The sequence below is a fragment of the Rattus norvegicus genome, chromosome 4 (genome assembly GCF_036323735.1).
Source record: "Rattus norvegicus strain BN/NHsdMcwi chromosome 4, GRCr8, whole genome shotgun sequence".
In the NCBI taxonomy this organism is placed as follows: Eukaryota; Metazoa; Chordata; class Mammalia; order Rodentia; family Muridae; genus Rattus; species Rattus norvegicus.
In genome coordinates this window covers 108,151,163-108,173,121 of record NC_086022.1, presented here as the reverse complement: position 1 = coordinate 108,173,121, position 21,959 = coordinate 108,151,163, and the positions used below count along the sequence as shown (strand labels likewise).

Here is a 21,959-nt window from a genome sequence, read left to right as displayed (position 1 = left end):
GATTCTGGTATGGATAGAGTCCATCATAACTTCAGTGTGAAACATCTTGTTCTGAAGAAGCTATTGTAAAATAGACAAATTCTTTACTGGGCCAGTGTAAAGAAACACAATCTTACAGTAAGACTTAAAGAGAATTCATCCAGGTGGAACCAAGAGTATTGTTACAGGAATAGATTTAAATTTTACTAAATTGATTCTCTCTGGTTTCGTGAAATCAATTAAATTGTTCTAAACATTTGAGTACTTCATAAGGCTTTTATCTTTGGATTGAGCTGACAGAGTGAAAAAATGGACAAAACATGGGAAGACTCATTAAAATATCAATTTAGACCTCTGCCCATATAATCTGAGATGATGTAATTTAAAATCCATATATTCACACCTCTGAACAGAGAATATGCTGTCTTTTCATTTTATTTTAATGTATTTCTGCTTTGTGGATGTCTAAACTTAAATAAAGCAACACGCTGGAAATGGCTAAGGAAACTAGATTACATAACTGTTAATTATATATGTGGATGACTTTTCTCATAAGCAGGTAGGTGGTTAAAATCCATGAGGAATGTTCACAGACAGTACATGATCTATCCGTTCATTGTGCACTGACTAAGTCTTAAGTGATCAATAGAATTTCCAATTGATAATTATCCCTGGTGAAGATCTATAGACTAAAAGCATAAGTTCCACTGGAAGAATCAGCTATTCTCTTTAGTATTTTAATTATTTATAAAGTTTCCTAGTCCCCTGGCTCTTTTCATCATTCTACTATAGCAATATGTTTATATAAAGTCCTGGTGGCAGGTTTACTACCTGCCTCAATGCTTAACATTCCCGAATGAAAGACACAGACAGCCTTCATCTTTTGATATGCCTTAAACACACAACAGCTGGTCCACTTCTTAACTTCCACATGGTTACTCCACCTTCCTCCGATAATCTCGACTTTACTAAAATCTATATTCTAACTTGGCTGCCCTGGACCCAGAAGGTTGCCTAACTTGGCCACACTATCCTGGCGCCTTCACATGCTGGCTATGCCTCCCTGTCCTCCATTCTTCTCAGTCATGGTATCTCTCCTCCCCTTCCCCTCTCCAGGGTCATGGAAGATCTCCTTCTCCCTCCTTCCCCTCTGCTCCAAATCCAGGAATCCTAAAAGTCCTGCCTTTGGCTGCCACTTCTTTATTTACCAACCTGATAAAATTAGGGTCAGGGTTCCTTATTCCTCAGTGTCTTACTGCAGACACCATGTAAGCAGTTTGGGGGACCAATGTTAACAATATGATGCAAGCCCCACTTGGCCAAACCCACTTCCTTGTACCTCCCCCTCCAGTGTGTTCCCTAAACATTAAGTGCAAGAGTTGTATGAGAGATGTGTGAGATGGAGCTGGAAACCTCCCCAATCAGGTGTTCTCTGTAATTTAACATGATGTGGCTCTCTCTAATGCTTTCTTATGTTGCAAAGAGAAGTTTATTTGATGAAATCAAATTGTGTTTCCTAGAAATGGCAGGGAAGAATCACTTGTGATACCTCTACAATATGGCTACCCAATAAAAGACCTGAGGACATGAAACATCTACAGTCATGCTAAAGAGAAAGACAGACATATCATGGGGCAAATAAGGAAATATGAGGTTTGGAGAAATATTTCTCCCCAGGAATGAGATTTCTTAATTGGTTATTGAATAAGAAGTACTCAGCCTTGCATTTATATACTTGTGAGTAACACTGTGAAGGTAATATTGAGATATTTATATATTGAAATATATATATATATATATATATACTATAAGCATATATATGTGATAAAGAGGCACACATAAAATGATAATGAAGTATGCCATTCAAAAATATCTAAAAACAAACATATTGTAGAAACCTCACTAAACACTCCTATTTTTATTATTATTCACATACATAGGTAATGGGCACACCCAGCAGGCAGGTACACTCTGAGTAGAATAGTTGATGTTTTAGAAAAGAGAAAAATATGCTGTGAAATCTAGGGCAAGAAACAGTGTATATCTAGCTAGCTTTGGAATAAACCGAAGTCATTAAAGCATATTTAGGTTAAATTATCCCCATACATATCTGCATCTGAATAAGCATAATATTATGTTTGTAAGATGATATAATTCCTAATAAAAAGGAACAATTTTGAGTTGTGTGGAATTTAAACTGTGATGTTTTACAGAGTAGAAAATAAAGAGTAAATTCATAGTAAATGTGGTACCAATCTTTATGCTCTGTTATAAAAATAAAGAACTCCTAACTTAGAAGGAAATTCATAGACATTATACAGATGCTTAAATTGACAAACCATTGTTGACAGAAAAACTAGGTTAGAAACTTCCAAGACAAAGAGCCGCCGCAGAGTAGGGACATCAAGGAGGATGAAGCCTTGTATACAGCAGAGACATCAAGGCTGAAAATGTCACTTTCGTTACCAGCCCTCTGGCAAGGTTCCATGTTTTAAACTCACCCTGTGAGCTAGATGATGGCTCAGGAGTTAAAAGCACTTGCTGTGCTTGCTGACAACCGTTCTTTCTTATCAGCATCACAACCATCTGTAACAATAATTTCTCTTTTGGTCTCCCCAGTCACCATGTATGCATATGGCACATCTATTTGCACATAAAATAAAAATAAATAAGTCTGTTTTCACAGAGAGCAACACTTATCTAAATATCTATGTGTCATATCATATATTAGATACTCGAGAGATGGAATAATTGAAGGCAAAATTCAATTATATGACATCAGGTTTATGAAATATTTCTGCTATTTTAGTTCCACTTCAACATGGTCTTGTTTCAGAGTGATATGACTATGCCTAGTAGCAAATTTCTATAAATGTATTGTACTAGCCCCATTGTTATTTATTGGCAGAATGAATAATAGTTTTTGCATACCATTATATTCTTTTTTTCTTTTACTTTTACTTGTCTAAGTTGTTTATGAATGCATGGTGATGTACTCGTGTGTGATCATGTTGATACTCCTATGCATACATATTCAGAGGTCAAAGGAAAACAACTACCAGTTTCATAGAATACCATTTTCTAATCCTTTAAGATAATGGATCTGTATCCAGTCTAGTATCCCCTACCTTTCCTGTGAATGCCAGGCTATCAACCCAGCAAACACGCTTACTACTGAGCAAACTCTTTAGTTCTCTCACTGTCTATCATGTAGTTTAAAGGGGGAATGTCTGCTACTATGACAGTTGCATCAAGAGTCGAAAGAGATAAGGGAGCATTGACAGTTTAAGTTTTCTGTCTGTGGGACGAAGGGGAAAATGCTCTTTCATCATGGACCAAAAAGAATAATTCAACATTTATAATTCTGAAACCATGACACTAAATAAACAAACATATTTTCTCTTTAGAGAGAGTCAATATTTAATTAATTTTCAGAAATCAAAAATAGCATTGATCAAATAATCTCTACAACCAATGAAACATCTGAATGCAATTGTCATTTTACCTAAAGTTAGTTTTGCATAGGAAATTGTATTTTCCACGAGATTCTTGTATATTGTCATCTTGTTTTACCAGTTTGTTACTGTATTTTACAATATGAAAATACTCTCCCACAGCTAACATTAGTCAAAGGAAGAGAAAATTTTATTTTCTTAAGGAAATGAATTTAAGTCATCGAAAGTATATATTCAGTCATTTTTTTTTTCATTTTGAAGATGATAAAACTTTGGTACTTCATGAATGTCTATATACATTTTTTGCCATTAATCTATTTATGTATTCATTTTACATGCAGATCACAACTGTCTCCATTCAATCCTTTCAATCCTATGTTCCCAAACTCTTTTCCCTAGTCTCCTTTCTCTTTTCTTCAGAGAAGGGAAATCATCCTGGCTACCTCTGGGCATCAATCTGACTTGGAATGTGAAGTTGCATTAGAGCTAAGCACATCCTCTCCCACTGAGGGCAAAAAGGCAGGCAGCCCATCTACAGAAAAGGAATCTAAAGGCAGGTTAGAGAGTCCACAGTCAGAGACAGTCCCTGCTGCAATTGTTGCAGACCCATATGAAGACCCACTTACATATCTACTATTTATGTGTAAGAGGCCTCAGTCTATTCCGTGTATGCTCTTTAGTTGGTGGTTAAGTCTCTGTATGTCTCCATGGACCTAGGTTAGTTAGGTCTTTATGTCTTCTTGAGTTGTCCTTGACTCCTCAGGCTTCCTCAAACCTTACCCTGACTCTTCCTCAAGACGCCTGGTGCTCTGTCTAAAATTTTGCTGTGGGTCTCTGCATCTATTTTTCACCAGCTGCTAGATGAAGTCTCTCAGAGGACAGTTATGCTAGGCTCCTGTCTGCACATAGCAGACTATCATTAATAGTGTCGGGGGCTGGCTCTTTCTCATGAAGTATCTCTCAATTTCTGCCAGTCATTTGTTGGCCATTCCCTCAATCTCTCTTCCATCTTTATCCCTAAAAATGTTGTAGGCAGAGAAAATTTGGAGTCAAATTTTTGTGGGTGGAGCAGTGTTCCCCTTCCTTCACTAGAAATCTGGAGGTTACCACAGGCCCCATTTTCCATAATGCTAGTGGTCTCAGCTAGGGTCTACCCCATATGATCCCAGGAGCTTCCTCTGTCTAAGGTTTCTAGTTTTTTTTTAATATGTTATTAATTTACTTTTTTTGTTTTTTTGTTTTTTTCTTTTCCCTTTGGTTTTTTTTAAAGATTTGAAGTATAGTATATACAAAGCATATTAACATTCCATTTTTAAAATACATTATTAAAACTTATTTTATAAATAAACAAATACTTTTGAAGGATTCAGACTAAACTCCACAAAGATAGTTTCCATAATACAAGAAAACGTTCAGGATACAACAGCTTTATATCAGTTTTAAAGACGAATGACAGCGGGATTGCAGACTTGAGAATTTTAGGTCTTACTAGATAATAAATGTTCTAAGATGCAAGTCACATTGAATTTTTTTATTAATTGACCCTTTTCACCGTACTCAAAGGTTTTTTAAGAGATGTACATGCATTAGATTAGAATTACTAATATCTATTATTAAAGTAACCTACTTTTCCCTCCGAATGTGTATATTGACTAAATTCAGTGTCCTCAAATGATCAAAAAAATAAATAAAATGTAGAATTGAAAGGGCAATTTATACTCTAAAGTAATTATTTCAGAAGAAATCACAATTGTGTTGTAGATTATAATTCGAGCCTATGCTCTTCTCTGAAGCTTAACTACGTTATTAGGTTTTGGTATCCATTTTGTTGTCCCCTTCAATAATAAGTCAAGAACCAATTAGTCAAAATGAGAAAATCAAACATATTCCAATGTTTACTCAACTCATGAAACAAGAAATTTCTAATGTCTTGCTATCTACATTTTTTAATTTTTATAGATGGTTGACAAATAAATATATATGTTAAACCTATGTAACTACAACCTTTGAACCTAAGAGATTCTTTTTTTTTCCAACGTGAACTTTTTTATTGTAAAAGGGAAAAGCAGTAATGACAACATCAGGTCAGGAAATAGCAGCTACCATACTCCCAGAGTGCTCTGCCATGGTCACCTAGAGCCCTGGAGACATGGGGACACGCTGGAGAGAGCCAAGGTCATGCCCACTTTTGGATGCTCACCGGATCGTGTACTTGTCCCATTTCTTCTCTGGGTCATAAGGCTCCCAGCGACTGGCAGGAAAAATGTGTTTGTTCTTCTCATACCAGCTCCTCAGCACCACTTTGCCTGCATGTGACTCATCCTTCTCCACAGTGGCATCACTGAGCAGTCGAATATCATCATGAACATCAAAGTTGAAGAGTGGCCCACTTTTTCCTCGCGCCTTGGTAACAATGAAGTCATAGAAGCTGTGATGATGGGAGATGATTAAATCCTCCTTGATGTACATGAGCTGTTCCACTCCTGCTGACCTGAGCTCACTGAAGTCTTTCCGCAAGATCTCTAGTGCTTTCTGCAGGAACTGCTGCATGGTGTTGCCCTTCTTCATCTTAACAGTGCGCCGGTGCCCAGAGCCATCCCAGCAACTAAAGGTGATTTTAAATCTCTTCACTCTTGATTTTCTCTTGCTTGGATTCCCATTCCTGGTGCAGCTCTTCCCGAAGCCGATTCTCCTCCTCCTCCCGATCCTGGTCAGGCAAGAAGCTTGTATCCACATCAGGGTTCTTCCCCAATTTCTTTTTCTTTGTGGTGATCTCTTCCCTCTCCAGTTCTTCCTCATACATGGCCATCTCTTCTTCCTCTTCACCTCCCTCCTCTTCTTCCTCCAAGGTGAAGGACAGGCTAGAGATCTTCCGTTTGGCCACCTTCTTGCGCTCCTTCTCTCGAAGCTTCTCTAGCTTCACCTATAGCTCCTTTGACTGTTCCTTTTTTGCCAGCTGCTTTTCTCGCTCCTTCACCAGTGCCTCCTGTTTGGCCTTCATGCCATTCAGGGACACAAGAGCCACAGTACTGAACTTGAGCTCTGCTTCCACAGCATCATAGTGTGCAGAGAACTTGTCAATGTTAGATTTCATTATGTTCTCCTCTGCAATCCTCTGCTTCATCTGCTCCATTTGCTCACGCTGCTTCTCCCTCTTCTTCATTAGGCGCATGACAAGTCCCGCCTCACTTGCAGCGCCCTTGTACTGAGTCATGGTGGCAGCGGTGGTTTCAATGGCGGCGGCGGCGGCGGCGGCGGCGGCGGCGGCAGCAACAGCGGCAACAGTGACTTTCGCTTGAAGAAGTCCTGGCAGATTGTTGTTTCGAAGTTGATCCATCAATGCATATCTTCAGCACCAGAGGAATAGACAGCTTACGTGCCTTCTCTGTGGAACTTCTAGGCCTTCCATTCTACTGTTTCACACTTCCATCATCCTTCAGACTTTGATAGCTTGATTTTATTAACATGAGTCTGGCCAACATGACTGCATTTCTACTGACTGACAGTTCTCTGGGATTAGGTAAAAATCCAAAAATATAGACTGTGGGGTTATGAGGAAAATAGTATAAACAAAGTAAAAGGAAAGGGAAGAACACTCCCCAGCCCCTGACTTCTCTCTCTGTGCCGGAGCAGAGTAAAACAAAGACAATTTTTAGAATCACAAGACGAAAATTAAATTACAAAAAATAAAGGGTAAGGGAATCTTTATGCTGTATGAGAACAAAGCCCTCTACTGTTCACTCGCTCTAATTCTGGAGAATAGGCATAAGCAGGTCCTGTAGAAATTCTACACTGAAATTGTTTTGCTATGGGAGGTAGGATATTTCAGTTATAAACTTTATAGACCCCTCTCATTAACTCACTAGCAAGCTATAGATCTGTATACCAAACAACTGTGACATTGGAACTGACTGTGACACATGCACACATACCTGTAATTCAGATGAAGAAACAATACTACAAATGCAAACAATGTAAATAAAATGATACATTTGTAAAATATTTTAAAAATATAATGGCCCTCCAAGAATACAACCTCCAAGAATGGTAGAGTATGCTTTAAGGACAATTGCTCCACTATGTTCATAGCAGATTTATTTGTAATAGAAACTGGGAACAAGCCAGTTGTCCCTCAGCCAAAGAATTGATACAGAAAATGTGGTTCATTTATATAATGGAATACTATTCGGCTATTAAAAAACAAGGACATCATGAATTTTGCAGGCAAATGGATGGTGAACTTGGAAATATCCTGAATGAGGTAACCCAGACTCGAAAAACATGCATTAAGTGGACATTAGCTAGAAAGCATAGGATATCCATGATAGTCTCCACAGACCCCAAAAAACTAAATGAGAAGAAAGATCCAAGCACGGATGCTTGAATCTCACTTAGAAGGGTGAGTAAAATAGTCATAGGAGGCAGAGGGAGGGAGGGACGTAGGTGGGAAAGAGGATGGGAAGGGTAATGGGGGAGTCAAGATCCGGTATGGGGAGAGACAGGAGAGAAGGCCAGAAGAATGAATAGAAATCCGCAGCTGTTGGGGGCTGGGGCTTGGGGGAGAATTTCTTCAAGTGCTAGAGACCTACAATTGGGAAGGCTTCTAGGAGTAAATGCTGGTGACCTTAGGTGAGACACAGAACAGTGGGGATATGGAGGATGTTTTCTATTGCCACACAAGACCCCCAGTGGAGGTATGAGGACATCAAGCCACACACAAACTTTCAACCCCAAATATCTTCTGTTTGAGAGAAATGCAGGGACAAAGATGGAGCACAGACCATAGGAATAGTCAACCAATAACTGGACCAAATTGAGACCCCATCCCATGGGTATGCACCAATCCCTGATACTATTAACAATTCTCTGCTATGCCTGCAGACAGGGACCTAGCATAAGTGTCCTCTGAGAGACTCTATTCAGCAGCTGAAAAAAACTAATAAAGATGCCCAAAATTCAAACAATAGGTTAGACTTGGGATTCTTATTGAAGAGTTGGGGGAAGGATGAAAGAACCTGGTGGAGATAGGAATGCCACAAAAAGACCAACAGAGGCAACTAACTGAGAACATTTGGACTCCCAAAGACTGTGCCGAAAAGCATGTCTGTGCTGAACCGAGGTCTCCCAGCACATATGTAGCAAATGTGCAGCTCAGTCTTCATGTGAGTCCCCCAACGACTGGAGCAGGGGCTGTCCCTAAAATCGTTGCCTGTCTGTGGAATCCATTCCCAATAGGGCTGACTTGTCTGGTCTCAGATGGAGAGGATGCAACCCTAAAGATACTTGATGTGCCAGGGTAGGGGGATAAACAACGGTCCATGTCCTCTCAAAAGAGCAAGGGAGAAGGATGAAAGGACAGACTCTGTGAGAGGGTGCCAAAAGGGTGGCAGTGATTGGGATATAAGAATTAATAATACTAACACCACCAACAATAATAATATAAATTAATTAAATTTTTAAGAAGATTACATTTAATATCATACCTACCAACAAAGATGTAAGAAGCAGGCATGTGATAAAAACTAAGTACAAAAAATATTATTAAATGTAATTACAATAAAATGGTTTACAAATCTAGGGCTAGGTATGGGTATACAGATAAAGAGATTTATTTATGAAAGTAGACTATACCTACACTCTTCAAAAGCAAAGAAACATGGAATACCTGAAAATAAATAACCACTGACCAAAATTATGGTACCTAGCACCAATAGCTTCTCTCACTCATGGAAAAATAAATATGATAAACAAAATAACCAAAACCTGAAGAAAATCTGTGACTACTAAGTAACCTCCCAGAAACCCTGCAAGAAACCTATAGGCAGAGAAGAAATAATATTACTCTCAAGTAATATAAAAACCCATGAAATAAAATCTAAAAAGAAGAGGAAATGAATAATAAATAAATAAATAGATAAATAAATAAATAAATTAATTAATTAGTAAATATTGATGCAGAATCAAAAGTTTCCAATACCTACTGAGGTCATACAAGGCAGCCCTGTTGGGGAAGGGATACCAGTCTGACCTTGGTGGAAGAGGATGTGCCTAATCAGGCAGAATCTTGATTTAACAAGGTTAGGGGATACCCAGGGGCCTCACCCTCTTAGAGGAGAAGTGGAAGGCAGATAGGAGGAAGGTTTCTGCAAAGCAGGGATTTGGAAAGGGACAGTGGTTGGGGTGCAAATAAATAATTATGAAAAAATAATTTAAAAATTACCCAATCAATAAATGAGCAAGCAAATGAAAGAATAATGGGGAACAAAAACAGCAACAACAATGAAAAAGAAGCAGCATTTAAAACAACCAGTACAACAATATACACAAAATGAAAGGAATTGGAAAAACTCAAAAATTAATAATCCTAATATAAATAGACCCAACTATAATATCAGTGCTTGACTGAATCAAATGCAAAAATCCAAGCTCTTTCTTTTTGCAGAGACACAATTCCCTGGGAAAGAAGACAGAATGAATTCAAAGACAGACATGATCTATGCCAACCAAACAGATGGAAGAACTGACAAATGTAGCTGTCTTTATATATTCTCTCAACATTAATGTAATGGGAAGAGGAACAGAAACTGAAGGGGAAGAAACAAGACGCTTTCCTTAACATCAATGTATTCATAGTCTAGGGAGTGTAATAGATAAATAACCAGTATCCTGCATGGTTGTTGCTGTAATTGAAGGTCTTCTGGGGACAGAGATAGCAAATGCTGTGAGAGTTATTTTGCCTGAATAAACTGAAAATAAAAAGAACAGCAAGAAGTCCATCTATCCTAATCATCTCTCATATTATAAAACTAAAACACTTGCTTTAGATCTGTAGTTGTACTCAGAAATGAAGACGTCTTTCATTATCCAGTTCGCTGGATATGCCAGAGTGCTTGAGCTAATCATGCTTAGTGTAGCATATTGATGAGTTTCTAAGGATTGGGGATTTTACTAAATTTGGCAGGAGTTTTTTCATTAATTGACATAATGTTCCAGCCATGTGTACATATATTTTTCTTCTGCCAATCAAGATTATATTAATTCATAAATTGATGTGTACATACAAATCTATCACTAAGGTTCTACATATGTTCAAATAATCTAGCAAGGTCATTTTAGTTAGTTCCAGGACCCAGACCATGAAGCTGATTATCTAAGAATCCCACTGTATCCTTATTCTGCACCATAGTACAGTGATGACTCCATAGATTGCAAGCCACATTCACTGCCACCTGACAGAGCTTGTGAAGCTTGTCCACAGATGAATGTAGCTGAAAGTTCTCATAGCTTCTTGAGGTCACAGACATTACAGCAAGTTATAGCTTGTCAATACTAGCATAAATTTATGTAGAAAAAAAGATTTTTAAAACAAAATTTTCAACATACTAACACTTCAATGTTTCCAGCTCAATTCTAAAAGTTTAATTTCTCAGTTTGAATCCACATAAAAAAAGTTGCCAGGCCATAGCAAATGTTTGAGGATGTAGAGAAACAAAACTGAGACCATAAAGGGAGAGTGACTTCAGAAAGGTTACACTGCTAATTGGCAGATGTGACATTTAGAGTTTGTTTTGGCTCAGTAACATTCTTCTTGTAAAAAAAAAGAATTTTAACAGAAGTAGGGAGAGTAATCTAACATAATAGAAATTTCTCCAACTGGAAAAAGCTTCAGAAAGCAGAGTTGGAGAGACCTTGAGAAAATACAGGACATTCTCCTAAGTTGTGTCTTATAAGGATTTGTTAGTCCATCAATGATGTAGCAGGACACTGTGTTTCTTTTAGTATTTTCTGTCATAGATTAACTTTGAGAATCAGTTCAGCCTCTTGTGAAGCCCATGGATAAGGTCATATACTATTTAACATAATTGAGGAATTCGATAAACATCTGACAACATACAAAATGGTGGTCTAAAGGATTATAGTGGAGCTAAAGCTTTATAATGTTTAATGCAGCCACAACCATCATAAAAACATCTAATACTGCTATATGCTAACCTATATATGGTGTTGCTTGTATGAGCAGACCTTATATAAACCAAGTATACCAGTGTGGTGTTGCTGATATGAGCAAGCCTACCAGAAAAACAGCTAATGATACCTGTGTGTAATATTGCTGGTATGGGAAAACTTACAATAAGACGAAGTCACTCTACTGGTGTAAGGTGGTGCTGATATGGACAAGCTTATAATTAAACAAACTATGTAAAGTGTGTCATAAACAATCATAAAGCATGCCTGGTACCTCATAAAAATGTTAATCTAATTGGTATATGTGTTTACTGAAAATGTTTTTAGTCATTTTATTGCAGTAAATATCTACTCATGGGTAAAAGCTTGCTGGGCTGTGGCATCTTTCTTCTTGCATTTATTCCTGATACTGCTTCATAAATGAGTAAGAGAGCCACATAATCTAAGTTGGTGGAAATACCATACTCTTTGATATTCACAGAGTGAAGGAATTGTGCAATAGCATAGTTTTTACAATGTATCCACCATTAGGCAACACATTACCCTTTTTAACCTCTGTGTCTCACATATTTCATTTAAAAATACAAAATTAGCTGAGTGTGGTGGCATATGCTTTAATCCCATCAATCAGGAGGTAGAGGAAAGGAGATCCCTGTGAGCTCTAGACTAGCCTGTTCTATATTGTGAGCGTTAGGACAGTCATAGGTAAACAAAGAGACTCTATGTCAACCATACAATACAACATAAAACAAAAAAATGTGGAAAATGTATAAAGTATCTTGTGAATCATTGGGTAGAAAAAATATGTTCATAGATTCTAAACAGAGAGGTTTATATTATATTATCTCTTCCCAATTGTGACTATGGCCTTTACATTTCAATGTTCTCCTCTCATGGTTAGAAATTAATGAGGTAAGCCTAATAATTATCTTGGGGATTATGATTTGATATACATATTTGGGGTTCAGAGGAGGTGGAATAAGCTATAAATGATGCACACATCATTGTGTTTCTCTAGAAAACAATATCGTTGGTGTCTGCAGGTACAACCATGCCACTGTAGAAAGGAGAATCTTACACAGTGTTTTTGAACGAAGAGATAGAAAGATGAGAACCATATCACAAAATATCTTTGTTTTTATGAATATAATAATTAAACTTTAAACTATCAGACATTAGTAGTCACTTGATTTGAGTTCATTAGTACATCAACCTCAGTCTAGAGCATAGATACTGATATTCATGAAAGTAATTTTATCAAGATCATAGTCCTGCCGTTTCTTGACTATCTCATGGAAAACAGACATTACCTAAAGAATAAAGAGATTTAAATCTTTAGTATTACTTTCCCATGTCTTTGTTTGCATTTCTGTTTTATGGAATGAACCAAACTGAAAGCAGTCAGGGGTCTGTGAATAGATGCAAAACTTCATCTCATGTCTCCTAAAGACATATGTGTGTGGCTGACAATTAAATAAACATTTACTAGGTTAACAGGGGAAAATCATACAAATGTAATATGAGTTTTATGTTTTCTTGGAACCTCCTTTAAAAAAAGCAATATTCACAGAAATCAAAAAACCTAAAATATTTTGTGTTGTGTTGGATGAAGACAAGTAATATGAAAAATAGCTGAGGTGCTAAAGGAAGATAAGAGTGATTTGGACCAGGTCTACTGTCTAGGTTTCGTGGTATTTAACTGCTTCTGGTATAGATATGGCACATGTTTAATGAGATTTTTTTATCTGTTTGCCAAGGCAAGGTACTTTCTGAGTAGATTTATTGTATCTACTATTTCCCAAATTCCTGTAGCTGGACAAAATCCAAAGGGTACTTCCAAGTAGCAGATTCTATCTAGTCTGCAACAGCATGGGAACAGACAACACCCAGAGTCTCAGGAGCATCTCCTACTTCCAAATAGAGCCGGACATCTAGCCATAAACTAGAATTATCAACATCTCTTAGACTCGATTTAGAGCTCGGAGAAAACCCATCCACTCTCTAAGCTAACCTTGTAAAGATCCAATAAGCACGAGCTTAGAAAGATTTGTATTGGACTGTGAATGGTAAAGATGTTTGCAGTATAACTGTGTTCTTGAAATCATTATTTTTCCATGTCTTCATGATATCCTACTGCCATAGGCTCACAGTATTACTATCTAACAGAACGACTTAATCATGAGCTCTGTAAAGATATCCTTAAGTTCTTTCAGTTTTGGTTATTTTAAAAGTAAGTCTCAAACTGTGACATATATAAAACACACAGTGGGACTAAGAGTCCAAAGAAACTGCCAATGTAGTCCTGGTGGGCAGCAGAATTGACTGAATCGTTGAATCTGTAGGCACTTCTGCTTATATCGTCTGTGTGCTTCTAATCTTGAGTGCAAAGTTGTTTCATTGGTTTCCATACTGAATTGCCTAATCTTAAAGTCATCTTGATGATACTTCTGTTTTCTAGGGTAAAGGAAAAACAAACATGTAAGAATGCTCTTCTTCAGTCTGTGTTTTATTTATTATGTATGTAAGCTTGATATAATTGAAAATAAAATGATATATATGAGGTTTGATGATATATTGTTGTCATATAGTTACAACAAATTTTGAAAAACTGCTATCAAATATGATGACCTCTTGGTTTTCTATTCATTATGGAGAATAATATTTTTTTATTATTTGAAACTTTTATAGAATTTTGCAGTGTACATTGATCACACTTATCTGCAGCTATCTTCCTCCAACTTCCCCTAATTCTTTCCATCCTTTCATCTTCTCAGCTTAATGTGTTCTTTTTTCATTGTTATTAAAATACTTTGAGTTCAGTAAATGGTATCCATATCAGTACAAGTGTGCCCATTCACTGGGGTATGTGAAAGCAACCAATAGTCACAGTATCAAAGGTGAGTGATCACAAACTGCAATTATTCATCTTTTATTGTCCCAAGTCTCTCATTCTTACTTTAAAAAATTAATCTAAATTTAAAAAGTATTACTTTTTTCTTTCTTTTGTTTTTTTTTTTTAGTTTGGGTCCTGACAGTGTTCATCTACATGGTTAAATTCTCTACCCAGTAATAGTGTATTTTATATATATATAATTGCATTTGGATATTCATATGTAATAATAGCTTTTATTAATTATTACAGTTACCTGTGTGTGCCCAACCTCTCAACAAACTTCAAGAAGATATAAAAAGCTTATGCACAGTTCTATGTGGAGACAGAAATTCAAGCAATTGACACAATGCTGACCAGTAAAGTAAAGGTAAGAGTATGTGATTGATGACACGGAGGTGAGAATCTACTAGGGCTGTGATGGTACTGGAATGCACAGTGAGACTGATTATACTATACACTGCTCTGGTCCAAAGGGCTATGTTGTAGAAACCCCAGTGAATGCCCGGAATTGTAGATAGCAGGAAACTATTACCTGTATAGATCTGAACAATGTATAAAGATAAAGATGTTAGAAACAATATCCAATATTAAAATAATAATCTGTAAGTGGGTTGCTAATTCAGATAAATATGAACTTGAAGAAAAAGGTTGATAATATATCCCTTTAACCATTGAACAAGGAAAATGCCTGTGATGTTATGTGACATGATGATGTGCCATGGGTGTGCCAAGATTTCAATTCCAAAAGCCATCATACAGACATATTATTTTCGTAGCAGTTCCATCCTTCAGGGGTCTAAATCAGCTGGCATTTCAGTATACTCTATCCTTTGCAGGTAGACATGTAATATTTTAGTCTTTCCGAAAATATCAGAAGCTGTAATTAAAGGTGTAACCAGGAAGGGGTAACCCCTTCATACACATACATAAAGGCTGAATAATTTTTTTTATTTTTTATTTACCCTCATATATTATGCCTCTAACACAGTTTCTCTTTCCTCCTTTAGTCAAACTCCTCACCCTCCACCTCCATTCTTCCCCAGATACACTCCTCCTTTCTTTCTCCTCATAAAAGAGCAGGCCATCCAAGAGATATCAACGAGACAGAACCAAGAAAAACATGCATTGAGCTTTAGAAGAAAACGTGATTTCAAGAAGTATAAACATTGAGCTCCTTTGTTGCCTGCTCTGTTTAGAAAGCAACGGAAACTCTCTAGGGTTGTACGCCTATCCTTCATGTGCTCCCTTCCCTTAGGAGCTCATCAAAACTCTGAGTGAAATCACTTTCTCCTCTGTATAGCAGGTTAGGACTGATGAGTTCACTGAGAAGGGCTGTTAGCAAGAGAGAGTGTCAAACTATGACAGTGAAGGGGACAGTGAATAGAAACACACACCCTCAACCAATGACCCCCAGGGCTTGATGGCTGCAGTTTAGATGTTCCCTTGTTTCTTTAGTTTTGCCTGGTTTTCTTCATCTTCATTATATGTCCTATTGTCTGAATCATATCTATAACATGCTTAATGGTTTTTATTCTAAACCTGTTAAGGGTGAATCATATAAAAAGCAAACATGTATTTCTAAAAGGTTAATTGAAGATTCTATTAAGCAGACTGGTAAGCTATTTTGTCTCCTGTTCCTTATGCCCCATATTTTATTTCATCAGAAAGTATGAGCTAGATGTTCAAAATTATTGATAGTTTGAATAAAAGTCATAATAAGAGAATACAATAAGTCTTGTTTCTTGTTCAAAATGAAGGATGTGAATGATGTAACCTAGAGCAACAGAAACCAATGGAGCAGCTGGAGTCCTCCTGCTGTTGAAAGTGAGCTAAAAGCACATCAGCACTGCTCACCACTTAAGGCATATATCAATATTCTGAACTTTAGGAGTGGATGGTCTTAGTTGTCAACTCAACTGGGATAAGGAATGTGAGGTGTAAGTGAAAAGTCCCAAGGTGTTTGTTTTTAGCAGCATTTCTGTAGATCAGTAGCAGGTGGGACAGTAACATGAAGAAAGGAGATGACCTACCATCAATATGTGCCGACAGGATAATGAATTACATCAAACTCATGTCCTTTTCTCTAAATACATGTATATATCTATTTATTGAGGCTACTATCAATGACCATTATCAGATTCCAGAACATCCTGTCTTTCATTGGGACTTAACATCAGTGGCTGTCCAGAACCTTCCAGGGTTATTGGCAATGAATTCATTTCCTGACTTTCCTGGATAGGGTATCTTCCAAGCTCATGATTGTCCAATGTTGGATTACTTAGACCCAGCAGAATCCAATCTAATTTTTATAAAAATTATGCAAACATTTTATTCATCCCATTCCTCTAGGTAACCCAGACTAATAAAACCTGAGACATTTCAGGAATATTAATGAAATAGAGGAAAAAGAAAATATTGAAAACTTAAACAAGATGTATTTAGATTAGAACTTACCAAACACAAATGAACACAATAACTAAAATACGTTCCTGTGTTTCACATTGTGAGGTAAATTATCTGAAAATTTAAATTCTATGTTCAGTTAAATGACAGGCATTGAAAAAACTGGCTAGAACACACACACACACACACACAAACACACAGAGAGAAAACAAACAATATAAAACAAAACAAAAACTCTGAATATTTTTCTAAGGAAAGGAGAAAGATGGGATAGTGCCCTTCAAAACAAACAAAACAATCTTCAGAAGATGCCTTGTAAGAGCTACACAATCAGAATCTGAGTGAGGAAAAAAAAATGAACGGTGCACTGAAGGGAACAGATTTTCCAAGTTCTCTCACTTTGCAGCAGAGGAGTAAGAAGAGTCTGCCCACCGCAGTACTTGAAAACTTGACTTCAGGGCCACACAATAATAACACTAACAATAATAATAGTAATAATGTGCGTGTTTTAAGTATTTACACAGATATATAACTGAATTAAACTACAGTCAAAGACATCATTCCTGTGTGGTGTGCTGGCTAGTTTTATGTCAACTTGCTATATAGACTAGAGTTATTTGAGAGGAAAGAGCTTCAATCGAGGAATAGCCTTCCTCCAAAAAATCAGACTTTAAGCAAGCCTGTGGGCATTTTCTTCATTAGTTACAGTTGTGTGTTGACCCATACCATTGTAGTAGGCATGAAAACCTTGGCTGATATTCCTGGGTTCTATAAGCTTCAGGTTGGCCAAGCCATGTGGAGCAAGTCAGTAAGTATCGCTTCTCCATGGCCGCTGCATCAGCTGTGCCTCAGGCTCTTGCACTGCTTAATTTCCTGTTCTGCCTTCCTTTGATGATAAACTGTAATGGAAAAGCATAAGCTGAATAAACTCTTCCCATCTCTCCAAATTGTTTCAGTTATGATGTTTCATCATAACAATAATATCTCTGAGCAATATGTAGGAATTAATAAGTAAGGAACAAGTACAGAAATGTTAAAAGTTACAAATCATACTTGAAAAGATTCTTGAAAGAAAAAATGTAAACCCATTACAACATAATTCATCAAAATTTGTATTTAGTTAACTATATGAAAAATAAAAGGCTAGAAATGGGTATGTGGTTAAACTATTAATGTGAGTGTTGTTTGTGTGTGTGTGTGTCTGTGTGTGTTTGTGTGTCTGTCTGTCTGTCTCTGTGTGTATGTGGGTGTGTGTTTGTGAGAGAGAGAGAGAGAGAGAGAGAGAGAGAGAGAGAGAGAGAGAGAAAGAGAAGATAAGAAAGAAAATGAGGATGAGACAGAGAGACAGAGAGATAGATGATAGAGTATTAGATATGTTGGTAGACAGACAAATGGCTATATCTCGCAGGATAGAAGAAATGTGTGCTTAATGTAGGCTGTATAAAAGAATATTTATTTTTAAGGGGCCTTCTATTCAAATATAATCTTGACTGAAACAGGAAGTAAAGTAATTTACTTTTTAAAATTTTTAGGTTCAGATTGTGCCATTCTGGAGTAGGGGCTTTGAGAGAGTCACAGACTGCTTCTCAGGATCAATATACTCTCAAAGAAAAGAAGAAATAAGTGGAAATAAAGGCACAAGATAAAAATGTTTGTTTTGGGCATGGCTATTTCTCAATGTGTACACAGCCTCTACCTCAAATATAAAGGCTAGAGATTGCTCCTTGTGGACTCTAACACACATGTGTTAGGCCAGTTAGTTTATTCAACCCTTTTGTCTTTCATTCCACCAACACCATTGGAAAGTTGCTCATCCATCTCTCTGAAAAGCTCTGTGGATGGTGTTTGAGAGCTAGAAAAACAAGAGCTCAGCCTGGAGAATGACGTGGAAGATGAGGCAAGAGTAATAGCCGGTACCATTAAAGGTTTAGAAAAAAGCAATATAGCACAATAAACCTGGTAGTCCACAATACAATGACTACAGTTAGTGATGATATTTTAGAACAGGAAAATAAAATTAACCCAGGCATGCATCTCCATTACCAATACAGATGTGAATTCTGAAACTACATTGCTTCTGGGTTTAAAGGAAGAAAGCTTAGTGTTTTCCTTGTTATGTTATCTTCGAAACTTACTGGAGAGCATGAAGTGGTTCTCTTTGATTTCAGAAAATGGGAGGACAAAGGTGTGGTCCTTCCTACTGTACACTATAGTCCTGAAGTTTATTTCCCAAACAAAACAAATCAACAAACTAAGCACTCTATGGATGGATCTGCTATATCTTTTTACCATGCTGTGAATATATAGGGGCTGTTTGTTTGTTTTCTAAAAAGGAGAAAACAAATCTGAAAGGTTTTGGCAGATTTCTAAGCACGGGAGTTTTACATGAATGTGTTTATGTTTTATGGAAAATAATTTTCCTCCAGGCAAATACATTATGCCAGCAGAATTAGAATCAATCTCCATTTGAAGCTATTTCTGCCCTCCAGTTAGTATTTCCACATTGTATTTTACTTCCTTTGAGAAATAAATATGTTGAGAACATGCCCAAATGTCTTTTTAATATTAAAGACCTGGATCTATCAAGCTGTAATTCACTAATCGATTTTGATCAATTCAGGGATACTTTCTGAGCCTCTATGGTCACTAACCTACTAACTTTGTGTTTGTTAGATTTGACACTATAGTAACAATTGTTTTAATTTCCTAGAGGATTTAACAAATCTATTGATCAACTCAGTTTGAGCTATACATATTTGTGTAGTTTCCATATATTGAACTATTGATACCTAGAGTCTTATTTGTGGTAAGAAAATGTAACAACTCTATTTAAAAATGATATTTTGAATAGCCTACTGGTGGCTTTAGTGTATTTATTATCTTTGTGCAGATAAATTATGCTCAGATGTGTCCAACATAAACAGAAAAGAGTGTCTTCATGGCACTCCTAATCAACACAGTCTGGTTAGTTCCTTGTGCCTATAAAGGTATATTCCCTTTACTTGAAAATAGTCTGGCATTTACCTATTCTTGTATTTCTTCTGTTTATTTATTCTTATATTTATTTCACATAAATTTATTCAGTATTCGTTTTTGCTTTCAAAATATTTGCAAAAATTAGTAGAAAGTATACGTGGAAGGAGGAACAAGAACATTTTCTTATTATTGCAATTGTCTGGTTACTTAAAATATTTAAATTTTGATGGGTTAAGCTGTTCTTTCATAAAAGCACTCAAACTGTTGTGTTGATGTTTGGGACTAATTATTCACCTGACATATTCTAGAATCAACCAACCACAAGGGAAGATGCTAGGCACACCTGTGAAGGATTACCAAGATTTATTTGTGTTTCTGAGATGTTGTGACAGATGGACTTGAACAAGCTGATTATTAGTTCAAAATAATGTCGTCTTAAATGAGAGCAAGTAGGACTTAGACAGTCCCTTAGGTGGGGATCCTGAACTATAAAAAAAAGTGGCGAAAAGAATATGGGTGCAAAATTCCACTCCATCTTCTTCCTGACTGTGGAGATAGAGTAACTCGCTCTTGACTCCTGGATTTCCCCACCATAATGGATTACACCTTGGCCTAGAGGTCAAAATTAAATCTTTTCTCCCTTACCTTGCTCTATATTCAGGATATTTGATCACAGCCACAGAAAACTAAGACAAGCTGTCTTCTAGAACAGCATCCAGAAAAGTGAAAATAAATATAGTTTTATGGATACTATTCAGTAATTTATAGCACTTCACAATGAGAAAATGGCTAGGAAAATGTTTTCATAATAAATTCTATGGCCTAAGAGTATAGTCAAATAAATAAAAAAAATAAAGGAGACAATAAACAAACAAACAAACATTTATTAAATAGTCATGTAAAGTGATTAAAAACATGGAGAGAAGAGATCAAGTTCAGAGACTTCTTAAATAAGACCAGAAAAAATAAGGGAATCTGACAAAGAGTTAAAAATTGACAAAACATCATGTTGCCTCATGTGATGGATTAAATGAAAATGTGCCCCAAAAGCTTGGATATTGAAAATGGTTCCTAGATGGTGGTACTGTTTGGAAAGTATTAGGAGATATGACTTTGTTGGAGAAGGTGTATCACTGGTGTTGGACTTTGAGAGGTAAAAACAAAGAAACAAACAAACAAACACTCTCTGACTTGAACAAACTCTGACTTTTCCTAGTTAGATCTCTCTGCCTTCTGTTTGTGAACAAACGTTAGCTTTCATCCCCTATTCCAAAGCCATGCCCACTGCCTGCTGCCATGCTCCTGCCATGATGGTTGTGGATTCACCCTTTGAAACTTTTAAGAACCCCAATAAATTCTTTCTTCTATAAGTTACTTTGCACATGGTGTCCTAACACAATGAAAAAGTAGATAAGACACTTTTTTCTTTTTTTATTCTATGTTTTCTTTATTTACATTTCAAATGTTATTTCCTTTCCAGGGTTCCCCTCAGGAAAACCCTATCCTATCGCCCTACCCCTGCTCCTATGAAGATGCCTCCTCACTCACCCACCTATGCCCCCCACTCCCAGCCCTGGCATTCCCCTACACTGGGGCATCAAGCCTTTGCAGGACCAAGGGCCTTGATCCTATTGATGCCCTACACAGTCATACTCTGCTAAACATGTGACTGGAGCCATGGCCTCAGGTAAGATACGTTTAATTGTCTGTGTGTGCATGAGCAACCTCAGTTTCTGTGAATGTACCGAGACATCATGGCATTTTGTTGCCCATTACTCTGTGCTGGAGGTCCCCTTTGTGTTGCAGTGTTTTCTTTAGGCATACATTACAAATTCTTTGAAGATCGTGATTCTCATAAGCTTTAAAAATCAAGATAAGCTATAAGCAAAAAAATTTGCATTCAACAAATTTAAGTCAAATTCCAATACTTTTCTCATTTAACAAATCTCTGCAATCTCATATAATAAATATAAGAAGAATGTCCTCCTACCATACTGGAGAAATCTATATATTCTCTTCACTGTAATTTGATTGCATCCTTAATTTGGAGATTTCTGTGTCTCCATATTGGTTCTAATATTTTCATGTCTTCTTTCATTTGAACTCCGTAAGTGCTTAAATGTCAGGCATATATATATATATATATATATATATATATATATATATATAATATCAACCTCCTACATGAATCATGAAGGAAGACACAAATAAATATATCTCCTGGGAATTTCACTTTGCTTGAGATAAGATCTGATTTTGCATTCATGCCTTCATATTCTTCTAATTTC

The 21,959-nt window shown here is 36.7% G+C and overlaps 1 pseudogene; it reads right to left on the bottom strand.

The window, feature by feature from the left end:
- Window positions 1-5,463: 5,463 nt before the first annotated feature.
- Fam50a-ps1 (family with sequence similarity 50, member A, pseudogene 1) lies at window positions 5,464-6,663 on the bottom strand (annotated as a pseudogene).
- Window positions 6,664-21,959: the final 15,296 nt, after the last annotated feature.